This window comes from Triticum dicoccoides, chromosome 7B (assembly GCF_002162155.2).
Source record: "Triticum dicoccoides isolate Atlit2015 ecotype Zavitan chromosome 7B, WEW_v2.0, whole genome shotgun sequence".
In the NCBI taxonomy this organism is placed as follows: domain Eukaryota; kingdom Viridiplantae; phylum Streptophyta; class Magnoliopsida; order Poales; family Poaceae; genus Triticum; species Triticum dicoccoides.
This window is the reverse complement of record NC_041393.1, coordinates 649,780,305-649,790,663: the sequence shown is the minus strand read 5'-3', so window position 1 is coordinate 649,790,663 and position 10,359 is coordinate 649,780,305.

The window sequence follows — 10,359 nt, the reverse complement described above, 5'->3', positions numbered from 1 at the left end:
GTAGTAGGTTCACTTAGGTTATCTATGCAGTACATATATTTCTTTTGCATGCTTTGTATGATTTAAGGTACCAAATGAGGTATTAGGATGCAGGGAAGGATAAATGGGGATTGCCCCATCATTATCCGCGGACACGTCCGGGCATGTCGTCATGTGTTTGAGGGTCCCAATTATTTAGGACTATAATTGCTCTAACAGTAGAGCCATAAGTCAACATAATGTAAATAGAGGAATGGAGCTATGGCTACTGATCAGATGAGAGTAGCTGGGTTCTGCAGGATCAGGGCAGTAGAGACGGTTTTCTCCCTTTAGCTGGTTTTCAGCCTAGTGTACTTGTGCTAATACTCCCCTCGTCTTTAAATATGTGGGCGTTTAATATTCAAAATTTATATAAAAAAGAGTGTACTTCTATCTTTCAAATACACTTTAAAGTAGAAAAAAATGCATTTTTTCATCGCGCGGAAATCAATCCCAATAGCATTCAACACATGGCTTCCTATTTTGTACTACTCAGGGTCTCTTTGATTCAAAGGATTTTCATAGTATCTTTGAAGGATTAGAATCCTTAGGAATTTTTTCTACGTCGGTCGTTCGATTCGTAGGATTGTTTCCTGTAGGATTTTTTTCTAAGGATTCATTTGTACTACATTTCACAGGAATTCTAACATCCACTCCAACCTCTTGGAAGAAATCCTTTGTTTTTCCCATGACACAATCAAACAAACTCAAATCCTTAGGGATCCAGTGGACATGCCATTTCAATCCTAGGTTTTCCCTATTCCTGTGTTTTTGCAATCCTATGAATCAAAGAGGCCCTCATTGGAGAGGGGATTAAAGAGAAGAGATGATGATTTGCACCTTCCTAAGGCATTTTCATTACACTTCATAATTTGTCTTAAAAAAATTATACACTTATTTAAGGACGAAGGGACTACTCCTTTTGTCTGTACTCGAAGCCTTGGGAGTGGACAGAGTGACTTGCCCACAGCGAGTCACGCTGGGAGTAATTATTTTTTTCATCTCCGCTCCTGGCCGTGGGCAGATAAAGAAGGGTGGAGCTTTGAGTTCCAACCTCCAGGAGTGTACTGCTGTCAAGGAAAAGTATATTTTTGAATTGCAGTCAGAGCTTTGAGTAGTGGTTTTTGTAGTAAAACTGAGAGTATACTCGAGTACAATAGCATATTAACTGAAGGTAGCGGCTTCTGAGGAATTGTTTTTCTTTTTCATGCATTGTTCTTCATAGTACTAGTAGTTTTACTGACCTTAAGTTGTCACCACGTATTCATTTCACATATGGCACATGTGACGTCTGATGGTCCCTTCAACCTTTGAATCGTCTGCCTTACGTGGGCCCTGGAGCGTTCTTTGATCTGGTAAAGACACTCTAAATTTAAATTTACACGATTAAAAACGGAAATTATATTGAGCGTACGCACACGCGCTTGTCGTGGGCACCAGTCACCAGATTCATATTCCAGCAGTGCTTTTGCTACAGTGCGATGGCAGTGCCAGAGCATGATATGAGTGCTACAGTTGCAACCTACAGTGAACACGCTTCGCATCATATTGTCATTCAATCCCATCTGTCCAGTTCTTTCAATTGCGGACCATGACAAGTCCCCTTGAAAATGGGGACATCTATAGCAGCTACCCTCTGCGTGCAATGCGCTGCACAGCGCACAGGCCCCTGACCAATTTTTATCCCGCAATCCCATGTCTTCAAAGCAAAGCCCAGATTCTGCTGGTGGTGTTATCATACCCTGTCGCGTGTCCCGAACCTTTCTGCATACCGTTCAACACGACCGGGACATATCTGCTGGAGTCCATAAATTTGAATTGAAAGCACACTCCGGTTCATAAGCATAAATGTCACACGGTTTAGTCCACAAACTCGTCAAAGTGATACATTTTGATCAAAAACAGTTCGGAGAGGCTTTTATACAAGGTTTTTTGTTGTTGCCTCAATCAGTTATGTTACTGTTGCCACATGCATTGTTTAAGGAACTACTCCCTCCCTTCCGGTTTGGGCTCAATCTACAAATCTAGCCAACCAAGATAGATAGTGAGTGATAAATTGATTTTTGTAATTTGCAAAGTAGTACTCAACTAATGGGCTCATTTTCCTTAAGAGATTGTGTTTATCAATGTATTAAGAGTCTGACTATATCTTGTCTAGATTGAGATATTATGTCACGTCTAAGATGATGTCACCTGATTCTAAAAAAAAAGATGATGTTACCCTTGTTTGTGGCCCTCCTGTTGACAACTTTCTCCCAATGTTTTGCTTTTTCTTTATAATTCTCCGGCCCAGCCTTTGTTTCATTTTTCTTTTAACCATCTCAGTTTCTAGGGGGAAAAAGGCAAAAAATAGGGCGCACTTAGCAAGAATCAAACTTCCAACCTCCAACTACTAAACACGTGCTTATAGCCACTAGAACTAATAGATGTTGGCAGCGAATGCTAAACGCGAATATTTAATAACTCAGTGCAGCGTCACATCTGAAAACCTATTTATAACATTTATTGATTTTTTTTATTAATTTGGAAAATGTTGAATATTTTTTGAAAACGCACAGAAGTTTTGGAACTCCAAACATTTTCTGAAAAGTGCGAACAAGTATTTGCAATTTCGAATATTTTATGAAGACACAAACAATTTTTTAAGTCCTGATTTTTGTATGAAATCATGAATATATTTTTGAATTTGTGAACATTTTTTGAAAATGGGAACATGTTTGACATTCAAAGCATTTCTTATATACAAATTGAACTTTTTTAGCGTAGGATGAACTACTTTTAATTTACAATGAACATTTCTTTTAACAAGCTAAACTTTTTTAGTGTGCGGTGAACCCTTTTAGTTTTCTAGTGCGTATTTGTATGTGTTGATCGTCGTGCATGTCTTTTATACCTTGGCTTTTGATATATACATGTACTAGTACGTACATTGACATGCATGTACATGCAAGAGTACTCCACATGCAAAGCTCGTCTAAGGATTAACTAATGCATGTACTGGTGTGATGACATGCTTCCTCTGTATCCTACGCATAACAAAAAAAAACTTTCACATTCCAAAAATGAATTGTATGGCTTTAAAATGTAAGAAGCAAAAATAATCAGCCATATTTGTGATTTGACGGTGGATTTATAACTGAGAAAAAAATTAGATGCAGTTATGAGTCAAAACAATGGACTTGCAAACTGGTGTGGGGGGGGGGGAGGGGAGGATCAAAGAGTCTAGTTGCATGTCAATGGTGGGCTTGCAACTCGAACAAACAAAAGGTTCGGTCCAGTTGTGGGTCGACGTTGGACTTGTAGCTTAGATAAAAAAAAGGTTCAACCCAGTTGCGAGTCGATGTTGCACTTGTTATTGGGTAAAAAACGCCGGGCCCATTGCGAGTCAAGAATGGACTTGCAACTAGGGAAAATAAAAGGATCAAAGGCCTCATTTCATGTCAATGGAGGACTAGGAACTCGGACAAAAAAAATGTCGGGCCCAGCTACAAGTCATTGGTTAACTTGCAACTACGACAAAGAAAAGGATTAAGAGCCCAATTTTGAGTCGATGGTTGACCTGCAACTCGGATAAAGAAAGGGCAAGGCCCAGTTGCGAGTCGATGGTTAATTTGCTACTAGGACAAAAGAACTCAACACCTACTTGCGAGTCGATGGTGAACTTGTAATTGAGATTGAAAAAAAGTCAGGCCCAGTTGCAAATTAAGGGTGGACTTGCAAGCAATGAAAATAAAAGACTCGACCCAAGTTGCAAAACAGTAAACCATTGAGCCTAGTTGTGAGTCAAGTGATGGACTTGCAACTGATGACAAAAAAATGTCACGCCAAGTTGCGAGTTAAGGGTGGACATGCAATTGGGAAAGAAAGATCAAGTGCCTCAATGGTGGACCTGCAACTGGGAGAAAAAAAGGGTCGGCCTAGTTGCGATTCATTGGTAGACTTGCAACTCAGCAAAAAAAGATCAAGAGCCTAGCTGTGAGTCGATGATTTTCTTCAAACTGGGATATAAAAGGGGTGGGCATAGTTGTGAGTCGGTGGTTGACTTGAAATTGGGACAAAAAAAGGTCAGCCCCAAGTGTATCTCGATGGTGAACTTGCTACTGAGAAGGAAAAAAGAGTCAGACCCAGTTGCAAGTCCACTCGTAACTTGCAACTGATGTAAAAAATGAGTAGGGTCCAGTTACAAAACAATAGAAACATCGAGCGCAGTTGTGAGTCGAGGGATGGACTTGCAATTGAAGACAAAAAAAGTTGTGCCCAGTTGCGAGTCAAGGATGGACGTGCAACTAAAAATATTAAGAACCTGGTTTCATGTCAATGGTGGACTTATAACTGGGGCAAAAAACAGTTGCAAGTTCAGTGTTGACTTGCAACTAGGGCAACCACAACTACAAAGCCCTTAGTTGTGAGTCGAGTGTAGAATTGCAACTAGGACAACTACAACCACAATAACCCCCCCCCCCTCACCCAGTTGTGAATCTAGGCATAAAGGTTGAACGATGCGTATCATATTGTGTTGTCATAGTACGATCATCCATGACACTTTGGAGGTGGTTCAATAGATTGATTGGAAACACAACTTTGAGGTGGTTTGCTACCTACGCGATCTCATCATACTTTCTCCGATAGAACAGAAAGTTTGGATTGGTTCTTTGCTGCACTTTGAGAAATTATCATGCGGTTTAATTATGTTAATGATGCTGAGAGGTTGCACTAGCGAAAGTATGAACCCTATGCCATATTTCCAAGCATTGAGACACCGTTTCATGCTTTTTGTTACTTGCTACCTTTCTATTTTTATTTGTTCAGATTGTAAAAATCTATTAATACCATTCATATTACACAACTATCATCACCTCTTTGTTGAATAGTGCACCTATACAACTAACAATTGTATTTGGTGTGTTGGGGACAGAAGAGATTACTTGTATTTGATTGCAGGGTTGTTTGAGAGGGAACCACATTATGCTACACCTCCCACAAATTGATAAATCTTAGGTTATCCACTTGAGAATTTTTTTTGCTATTGTCCTACAAAACTCTGCGCTTGGATGCCCAAAAAGTCTACAAGGATAAAGTTGTGTAGTAGACATCGTTGGACTTGCAACTGGGACCACCAAATTATATGTCGGTGGTGGAGTTGTAACTCGGGAGAAAAATGGGTCGGCCCCCGAGTTGCATGCGGGCGGACTTGCAACTAGAAAAAAAAAGCGGACCGAGTTATATGTTGGGGGTGGAGTTGCAACTGAGACAAAAGTGCCCGCACCCCCCGGCGAATAAGGTTGCGTGTCAAGGATGGACTTGCAATCAAAACAAAAAAATACATGTGCCCATGTTGCATGTCGGGGAGGTGGAGTTACAACTGGGACAAAATGGGTCGGACCCCCAGTTGCATGTCAAGAGGGTGCACTTGCCAACTAGGATAAAAAAAATGGATCGAACTCAATTGCGTATAGAGGGGTGGGATTGCAACTAGGACACAAAAGACAGATCAGTTACACGTCGGGGTGGAGTAGAACTAAGACAAAAAAGATCATTCGATGAAAATCACAAAAAACACATAACGACAAAATCGCTAGATGAAAAAGGGCAAAAGGGACAAAGATGGATCTAAGGTAACTTACGGCATCATCATTGACTGCTATCTTCTTCTTTGCGAGGACAAATAGCAAACCCGAACCGACTCCCCCCTTCATGCCCGCGTCAGCTTTACTCCAAGACAAAGGGCAATGGGAGAGAGACAGTGGTGAATGTGAGGAGGCAACGATCAGTTCATATCTTTAACTTATATAACACAAGCCAAAAAAGAAACGCCCCCGAGATTGCCCCATGAAAACGGACCAACAAAAGATGCACGCATGAACTGCCCTTCTAGTGAACACTAGACGTACGATGAGATATGGAAGCATGGATGCGCGTGAAAAATGAACCGTGATCAAGATTTGCACAACATTTAAAGATAACAGGTCGAACGGTCAAGAACTTAGATGGGACATTTGTAAGTTTGTTTTAAAAAAGTATGATTTATATGGCTTATTTTTTAAAACATATTTTCTTATTTTACAAGTCTCAGTTTTATCGCTTCAATTGACAAGTTCAGTTTTTTAAGGTGCATTAAATCGTTGCATACAAGGATGAAGAGAAACTCGGAAATGCACGTAAAAATTCTTGGTCGTCTATTGATCATGCATGCTACATTACAACTAATATATCAGATTTGCTAAGTCACGTCTAAGACTACCCACAATAGAGTAACATAGGTGGTAATATCACACATCTTTAAAAAAAAGATAATGTGGCGAGTAATTAATGAGGAAAGAGAGGCATGTGGTAACATAGCTAGTTACTCCCCACATATCAAGACAAGATAAATATATAACCTAATAAATTAAGTGTTGCATCGCACCACACATATGTTACTCCCAGTATAGAGGTAGTAACATAGACTAGTAACATATGCATGTTACTAGTCTAAGTTACTACCCATTATGACTAGTCTAAGGCTGCTCGTAATGGTACTAGTATCATAAGTGATATCATGCATGCCAACAAGACATTTTAAATGATGTGACACACAATTAAATGAGAAAAAAGAGAATGTGGTATTAGATTAGTCATAGTGATACCACATATAAGTTTCCCACCGTTGGAGGAAGTAATTGATACGTCAGATTAAGTACTGTCGGACAGCCGTCGGGGAGGAAAACGTTGGATATGTAGCACTACTACCAACGTGAGGCATGAAGCCGAACGTGAGGCACGCACGTCCTTGTTTGCGTAAAGCCAATCGCAACGTCAGCCGGCACGTACGTCTACCACAACATTGGAACTCGCACAAGTGTTGGGACGTGGGTGTCTGATACCGCGTCGTAAATCCAAGAATACAGCAGCAGCCATAAAGTTTCTTTCTCGCAGCATTCATGTATGACCGAGGAAAGGTGCACGCAACCCTGCCTGCAGGTGCCTGTGCTCGTAGTCGGTCAAATCCTTGAAACTTTGAAGCGACAATTGATGTTGCGCGTGCGAACGAGGTGACGTAGCCCTTGTTGTTTTGTTACACTCTCGGGTTGAGTTACCACATTTTTTTGCTGGAACTCCCACGGGCCACGGCCAACTCGCACATTTTTTGTTTTTGCCCCTGTGTCTAAAAAGAGAACGAGAGAAGAGAGAGAGCACACATCGGACCTGCCAATAAGTAACTCGACGGCGAATCAACCTGTGGTTGAGTTGGTTAGGTGGACAGTGGTATCCCCAACTCACCAGAGTTCAAATCCTGGTGCTCGCATTATTTCTGGATTTATTTCAGGATTTCCGGCGATGCGCTTTCAGTGGGAGGAGACGTTCCCGTCGATGACGAGGCACCTACGGTGACTTCGTAAATCTCAAGATGATATGCCGGCTCAGTCTCTCGGAGGTGCTCATAGGGGTAGCGTGTGCGTGTGTGTGTTCATAGGGATGAGTGTATGCGCGTGTATATGAGCGCTTGTGTCTGTACTGATGCTCAAAAAAAAATAACTCAACAGAGAGGTGTGTGATGACGAGTCGGTCTCATTAATATACTAAAAGGAATATAAATTTTGTTATCCATAATAAGTGACATTAAACGTTGCTAGTTTTGTTTGGCTATCAACGTGCGCCTGGCTACACCAGGTTGCCGGTTCGAACCCCGTCCTTGTCATTTACAATTTTTAGGTCTAAATTTGTTTCATGACAGATGGCGCGTCGGTTTGTAGTTTAGAGCTTTCTGTGTAATAATTAAATACTTCATCCTTTTCAAAATATAAGGCGCGCATTGATTTTTTTGGTATTCATCGCATAATTTTAACTATGATTTTCACTTATTATATGTCTACCAAATTATTATATAAACATATAAATAGAAATGTTTTGCAAGACAAATACGATGCTACTATTAATACATGTCCAATCCATCTATTTTGGTATTTATAGATGGTCAAAGTCATGCATTAAAGACCGTGCAAAGTCAAGCGCATTTTATATTTTGAAAATGAGAGTGTAAAACACGAGGGGTTTTTCTGTAAAAGACCATGATGCGTACCTCACCCAGCGCCCCTTCACTCATAGCCACTGACATGTGGGACAACGCCACACTGGCACACCTCATGGGTAGGGTATACGAAAGAAGGTACTGTGTTTGCACGGTTGGACAAGTTACGGCACCAGTTTCACATATTTTAAAAGTATAGATATCAAAGTGACCACGACGCGCAAGTTGAAGCACCCGTGGTATATTTTTTCGAGAACACAGTAGCTAATGTCCCCAATTTGCACGTTAGCAACAGGACCACTCCAGTTTTTATTCTTCCCACACAAAAACAGTTCTCCTGAAAGATCAATCCACTGGTAATATTGGGTGCTCTTTGTGATGTAGTACTCCCCCCAATATCTACTTCTGAGCCGAGGCTCATCTGCACCCTGTCAAGAAAGAATTCGCAAAATTTTCAGAAAAAACAAAAAAATCAAAAAAATCTACTATTTGTTTTTAAATGTTTTTCAGCGCGGGTGCAGATGAGCCTGGCCACCGAATCGTTGCTCTCTACTCCTCCGGTCTATATTAATTGCCACTGAATTAGTAAACTCATCGGCAACTAATATGAATCGGAGGGAGTACATATGGTCATGTGAACAAAAAGGGGTGGCATGGATTATCATTCCCCTAGTACTTCCATTTTGATTTTCTTTATCCTAGCACTATAATCTTGTATCTAATGACTCAATATGAATACCGAGGCTACCATGTATTATAAATCCGATAATTGATAGCGATGGAAAAACTTGTGAACACATACCAATATGAGATTTTGTTTTCAAGCCCTGGTAAAGACTAATCATTCATCAGATTAATAGTTTGTGAGATAAATCATTTGAAAAAAGCCACGTGACAACTATGAGCTATGGTTACACGCATGAGTCCACCTCGCATTTGATCTGATATGGTGAGCGCACACGCCAACAACTAGAGAAACTGGTAAAAAATGGCAATGCAGGAAAAAATGTTTTTGCCGAGTGTCGGGTGATTTGTCTGAGTGCATTTCATTGGGTGCTCAGCAAACAAGCCTTTTTTTTGCGGATGAAAGAAGGTTTTATTCAATCAGCCAGGGGCTAGTTCCTTCTTACAAAGTTCAGGGACTTCACAGGTCCCGATCCCAACCACACAACAGTGCGTCGTTCCTGTCTACCAAAAGCAGCTAAATGGTGGTTGATGCCATTCTGCTCTCTACGCACATGAGCTAGCTTGATGGCTCTACCTCCCCTCATGAGTCTGTTGATTTGCTCAACCAGCATAGCATGACGAGATCTGTCTCTGTCCGACGTCTTGATCACTGCAGTGCAAGGTTGAGGCCCTCCATGCATGCGTGTAGCTCAGCTTCCAAAGGTTCGGCACACGTCCTCAACTCCCTACAGGATGAAAATATGATCTCGCCAAAGCTGTCCCGTAAGATCATTCCGGCCCCGGCCGTTCCGGAGCTCGCGCAGTAGGATCCGTCCACGTTCAGCTTGGTCCAGCCTGCCTGTGGAGGCGTCCAGCGTGGCCGCGGACCATCAACAGAGGAAGTTTGATGTGACATTGGCCGGCATGGCACAACAGCATCAACTACTTGCTTGCATTTCACTGGGTCTGCACTGGGATGGTTCTGGGTGCCTATCAAGGAGTCGACGTAGCTCAGCAGAAACCTCTTGGACACCTCAACCGGGGGCGGCCGCTTGTCGTGCGTCATCACGTTTCGAACATGCCAGCACCGCCACAAAGTCATCATGAGCTTCATCCTCTCCGTGTCTGAGAGGTCACAGAGAGTTTGGGCGAGCCACTCCGTGCCCGTCCGACGCAAAGATGTAGCACCTGGTATTCGCCATTGCTTCGTCGTCACTCGCCATAGCTCCACCGCCCGCGGACACCTGCAGAAGACGTGAAAAGTGTCCTCCAAACATAGCAAAAAAAAGGAAGTCGGTAAACATGTGATTTGCCTAGTATTACACCCGATAAACAAAAGTCTTTGTCGAGAGTTTTTTATAAGACAATTGGCAAACAATTAAAAGGCAATAAAATGCATACGTTAATTCAGATTTTCAAGGCCAAACTTTTGAATTATGACTTATTTTTTTAGAGGCGGCTACACATATATAAGTACCTAAATATGGATTTTTCTTGGATTTATAGCTCATTTTTATATGCATGCAATCAAAATTGAATATTAGTTCGTAAATAGCTAGAAATGCAATTCATGTCTTAAAATTAGCAAATTGTTTCAAAAAAAGCCTAACTTGGCATTAGTAACACAATGCAATGTTCCATGTGAGAAGAAGTATGGATGTTTTAGA